This window comes from Bos indicus x Bos taurus, chromosome 9 (assembly GCF_003369695.1).
Source record: "Bos indicus x Bos taurus breed Angus x Brahman F1 hybrid chromosome 9, Bos_hybrid_MaternalHap_v2.0, whole genome shotgun sequence".
NCBI lineage: Eukaryota > Metazoa > Chordata > Mammalia > Artiodactyla > Bovidae > Bos > Bos indicus x Bos taurus.
The window spans coordinates 70,609,258-70,615,257 of record NC_040084.1 but is presented as its reverse complement, the minus strand read 5'-3'; the positions used below and the strand labels follow the sequence as shown (position 1 = coordinate 70,615,257).

Sequence of the window (6,000 nt, the reverse complement as noted above, 5' to 3'; positions counted from 1 at the left end):
TGACTGAACAACAACAAACACAATAATTATTTATGAATTTAGATGCTTTTCAAATAGCTGCAAAGCCTCTAAATTTTAAATTGCTATAGTTTCCTAACATTGAAGGATTGTACATTTAAATAATATTGAGCCTACCTGGCCAAATGCATATTTTGTCTTTCCATGGTTAAGAAGCCCAAAGAGGAAAAAAAAAAAAAAAGTATTATTTTAGCAAAATTAAAAAAAAAAAGAAACAATAGAGAAACAAAATATAATGAGAAACAAGTATCAAGAGAATAGAATCAAAAAAAAAAAGAGAGAGAGAGAATAGAATCAAATCAAATACGGAACAACATTTATCCAAACTAGTACCCACTCCAGTATTCTTGCTTGGAAAATCCCATGGACCAAGGAGCCTGGTGGGCTACAGTCCATGGGGTCGCAAAGAGTCGGACACGACTGAGCGACTTCACTTCACTTCACTTCACTTCAGTATCTGTAGACACCTGTAATCGAGTGCCTACAGAAGAAAGGGCTCTGGGTGGCCAAAGGTTCTTGCTGCATTAAACATTTTGGTAAAAATAAGCAGTGTCTTGTGTTGATTAGTTTCTTTTAACTGCTCTGAAGAACTTGAGGGGGGAAATGAGCTTAAAGACTTTAAAGTGCCAGCTTAATGTTCATATAAGAGACTCGAAATCTTTGATAAAAGCTCTGAAAGAACTCTGAATATCCTAGAGTCACAGAACTGAGTTTCTGAAAACCAAACTCCAAGCTGAAATCTGTAGGGCCCTGAATTACAAGGCAAACAGAATTCTCAAACTTCTAGAGCCTCTTTTACTAAAAGTCTGGCACTGATTAGCAAGGAAAGGGATTCTTGAAACTAGGATGGTGACATAAAGCAGGTCCTAATGAAACTGGTTACCTCCAACCTCTAATACTGTCAAGTCTTCTCTGGCAGAAGCAGCAGCCCTTCCCCGACTGGCTGACCCTTTCAGTCTTCCTTTCTCTGAAGGAGCTGCGGTGTCCTCCTCCAAGGTAGCTGCTGTAACAACGCACCTGGGCCCTCCCCGGGGCATCCCCTCACACCTGTCCTTATCTCCTCACCTATCATCAGGACCCAGTCCTAGCAGGACCCAAAGGGAACAGTACAAAGTGAGACTCATGAAGACATGCATCTCCAAACTAAAGCATGTAGGATTCTGCCCATCTATATGGACAGAAACCCAAGGAATATATATGAGAATGGATCTCAAGTGTGTGATATCAGTGTGGAAGTTGAGTAAAGCAGGATCAGGCTTAATGTATTAATAAAGGCCCACCATGCAGCACATAATCTTTAGTGAAGGAAGAGTTGAAGAATCTTAAAGACATGCTCATGCTCAGTCATGTCCAATTATTTGCAATCTCATGGACCGTAGCCTGCCAGGCTCCTCTGTCCATAGGATTTTCCAGACTAGAATACTGGAGGGGGTTGCCATTTCCTTCTGTGGGGGATCTTCCCAACCCAGGGATGAAAGTCACGTCTCCTGAGTCTCCTGCTTTGGCAGGTGGATTCTTTACCACTGATCCACCTTGGAAGCTTTAAAGACATGCTGCAAAACAATATTAAACTACTTTACTACAGAAAGATATAATAATTCCTGAGATATTTTCATCACTTTAAGATGTAGTCCCCAAAATATTGGGCTTCCCAGGTGGCTCAGTGATAAAGAATCTACCTGCCAAGGAGGGGGCGTGAGTTTGATCCCTGGTTCAGCAAGATCCCCTAGAGAAGGAAATGGCAATCCGCTCCAGTATTCTTGCCTGGAAAACTCCACTGATAGAGGAGTCACTCAGGCTACAGTCCATGGGGTCGCAAAAGAGATGGACACAACTTAGAGACTAAACAACAACCCTAAAATATACCAACACTGTTACAGTTTATTTTCATTAGGTAAGAAAAATATATGCTAGAAATATACACACAAAATGTATTTTCATTAAATTAAAAGAAGCAAACATCTTTTGAGATCAACACATACACATTGCTCTATTTTAAAAGGATAACCAATAAGAACATACTTCATAGTGCAGGGAACTCTGCTCAATGTTTTATGGCAGCCTGGATGGGCGGGAACTTCAGGGGTGAATGAATACATGTATGTGTATGACTAAGTCACTTTGCTGTGAACCTGAAACTGTCACACATTTGTTAATTGGCTTTACTCCAATATTAAAAAAAAAAAAAGTTAAAAAGAAAACAGTGGACAAACTTTGGATAGTGTTTATACAAAAAAATTGCCCTGTCATAACTGGAAGGTAAAATAACACACTTGATGGAATGAGAAAAATAATCATAAAAAGACAATCACTGTTGAGGAAATAGCACCACCTGTTCATGGCTATTCCCACATTTACAGAAATCCCCAAATTATATAAGTCCAGCCCTGAGTCCGAAATGGCTGATGTATATGACTCAGGGACCTCTTAAGGTCTCTGACTTGACTCAAGGACCAAAAGACCTTTCTCCAAGATACAAGCCTCTGAAAATGAGAACGAAGTTAACTGAGTTCAGAAAAAAAGACAGGGAATACAAGACTTTCATGGGACATAGAACTAAGAAACTTTTGAAAGTGAAGGAAACATCAGCCTGAAAGAGAGGCGCAGAAAAGGAAAATCATTAACAACAAAGCAAGGAAGCATGCAGATTTGAGGAAACTAGAAAATATCAACTTGTGTCAAGCATTTTTATTGAATATATTTCTGTCAAATGATTAAAAATGTTCACTCATCAAAAAAGTAACAGCATGAAGGTGATGCTGCTGAAATTGAGATATCGTTTCTCCTCCCCAGCTGAATGGAACACTTTTATGCAATGTATCACATGCCACAGTTACTGAGAAATACTAAATAAATCATTAAATTCCTCAGTTTCAAAATTAGCTCTCTTTAGAAAATAAGTTTATGGTTGATGAGCTGTCTGTTAACACTTGGACTGTTATGATAACTTTTATTGCTTTCGTAAAACAAGAGTAAAATAAAGCATAAATCAAAGGATTTAGAGCAGAATTAAAATAACCAAACCAGCAAAATAGCTCATAAACATATGAAGGTGTTATAAAACCCCCCCAAAAAATCAATACATGAATCAATCATATACGGTAACCATGAGATCAAAAATGCTATCACCAAAAATGCTATACTTAGAGTTTTAGCAGCTTTTCTCTCTCTCTTAGTCACTCCGGTTTTGTATATGCTTGATAATCCTGATAATCCTATGCATATGCCTGATAATCCTGATAATCCTATGCTAAAGCCTTTGACTGTGTGGATCACAATAAACTGTGGAAAATTCTGAAAGAGATAGGAATACCAGACCACCTGACTTGCCTCTTGAGAAATCTGTATGCAGATCAGGAAGCAACAGTTAGAACTGCACATGGAATAACAGACTGGTTCCAAATAGGAAAAGGAGTACGTCAAGGCTGTATATTGTCACCCTGCTTATTTAACTTATATGCAGAGTACATCATGAGAAACGCTGGACTGGAAGAAGCACAAGTTGGAATCAAGATTGCCGGGAGAAATATAAATAACCTCAGATATGCAGATGATACCACCCTTATGGCAGAAAGTGAAGAGGAACTAAAAAGCCTCTTGATGAAAGTGAAAGAGGAGAGTGAAAACGTTGGCTCAAAGCTCAACATTCAGAAAATGAAGATCATGGCATCTGGTCCCATCACTTCATGTGAAATAGATGGGGAAACAGTGGAAACAGTGTCAGACTGTATTTTGGGGGACTCCAAAATCACTGCAGATGGTGACTGCAGCCATGAAATTAAAAGACGCTTACTCCTTGGTAGAAAAGTTATGACCAACCTAGATAGCACATTCAAAAGCAGAGACATGACTTTGCCAACAAAGGTCCGTCTAGTCAAGGCTATGGTTTTTCCTGTGGTCATGTGTGGATGTGAGAGTTGGACTGAGAAGAAGGCTGAGCACCAAAGAATCGATGCTTTTGAACTGTGGTGTTGGAGAAGACTCTTGAGAGTCTCTTGGAATGCAAGGAGATCCAACCAGTCCATTCTAAAGGAGATCAGCCCTGGGATTTCTTTGGAAGGAATGATGCTAAAGCTGAAACTCCAGTACTTTGGCCACCTCATGCGAAGAGTTGACTCATTGGATAAGACTCTGATGCTGGGGGGGATTGGGGGCAGGAGGAGAAGGGGACCACAGAGGATGAGATGGCTGGATGGCATCACTGACTCGATGGACGTGAGTCTCAGTGAACTCCAGGATTTGGTGATGGACAGGGAGGCCTGGCATGCTGCGGTTCATGGGGTCGCAAAGAGTCGGACACAACTGAGCGACTGAACTGAACTGATAATCCTTCTATTTTGCTAGGAATATGTTCAATCTTTATAGCCTGTTGTCTAGCCACAAGAAACATATTACTACACAGATTTATCATAATAAAAGTAGGTACAAAAAAGTAATAGAAAGGTTATCAAAATCCAAAATTGATTTATAACAAGCTGTCAACTTCCAGTGCAGCTGAGGGCATTTACTAATTCCTTTATCCCGTTCTGGTGAACACCTCTGAAGAACACAGCTCCGCTGTACACAAGGGGCAGAATCCAGGAGATACTGATGCATACTCCTGACACAGACACCGTGAACTTGGTGGGATAGACCAGGGGGTCAGTAACAGCAACGTACCTGTCGAAGGAGATGAAGCACAAGTGGAAGAGAGAAGAGTAACAAAATGCCACATCACAGGAACTGTGAAGGGCACAAAATCTGGCTCCAAAGTACTAACAGCTCTCCACGGACCTGACCATGCTGAAGGGCATCACTGTCACTCCCACCAGAAAGTCTGCACAGGCCAGAGAAACGATCAAGAAATTGACTAGAGAATGCAGCTACTTGAAGTGAAGAACTGAAGTCTGAAGTCATCACCAAGAAGTTTCCAAAGATATCCAATAAAGACTCGAAGCCAAACACTGTGTACAGAATCACCCAAGATGCAGGCAAGTAAGGAGATTTAATACAAGATCTGTTCACGTTCTCATAGCAGAGCTGCTCGGTTTCAGGTTGGGAAAGATTGCTGTCCATGGTTCTGCAGTTGGATGCTTGCTGTGTTTCTGCTTTTCAGAAAACTGGTCTTCAATTCTGAAAATTAAAAAAAATAAAATAAAACTGCATACTTGAGTACTACTTTTAAAAACTGTCTCATATTTTGTCCTTTCCCCATTTTGTTATGAAGAGAAACTAAAAGAATTTTTAAAACTCAGAAATACATTATCTGTTTACATAATATTTCTATAACATATATAATATAATGTTATAATTATATATATTTATAGATAATATATAATCTATGATATAAATATAGAAATACATATATTTCTCTATATTTTCATAATATCTAAATTTCCTAGATAGTTAACGCTAAGCAAAGCTACTATGATATTTCATCAGTCCAGAAAACACAATGCCTAATAATTGAAGAAATTTAATTTAATTACTTGATCCTTTATACCTGTGAATTTCCTCCTTACAAAGGATATGTGTGCATGCTTAGTTGCTCAGTCACTCAATTGTCTCAACTCTTAATGACTCCATGTCCTGTACCCGCCACTCCTCTGACCATGGCAGTTTTCAGGCAAAAATACTGGAGTGAGTTGCAATTTCCTACTTCAGGGGATCTTCCCGACCTTGGGAATAAACTCATGTGTCCATCTCCAGCATTGGCAGGCAGATTCTTCACCACTGAGCCACCTGGGAAGCCCCCTTATAAAGGATAATCACATGCAACAATTGCATGTTTAGAAAGTCACATCTTGGTAGACTTCCACCTTCACATCTGAGAAGTTAACACCCAGGATGCTTTAAGAAGCCAGCCAATACACTTGGCCCATGATAAATTCCTCACAAGCAACCCCGGTAGTGTAACTCATGAAAGGAAACTTACTTTAGATCATTATAATTAAAAAGTTCTACAGAACATATTTCTCTGAGCCCTGTTACCTTATCAAAATC

The 6,000-nt window shown here is 39.5% G+C and overlaps 1 pseudogene; it reads right to left on the bottom strand.

Moving 5' to 3' along the window:
- Positions 1 to 2,897: 2,897 nt before the first annotated feature.
- LOC113898728 lies at positions 2,898 to 5,073 on the bottom strand (annotated as a pseudogene).
- Between the last annotated feature and the right edge of the window lie 927 nt (positions 5,074 to 6,000).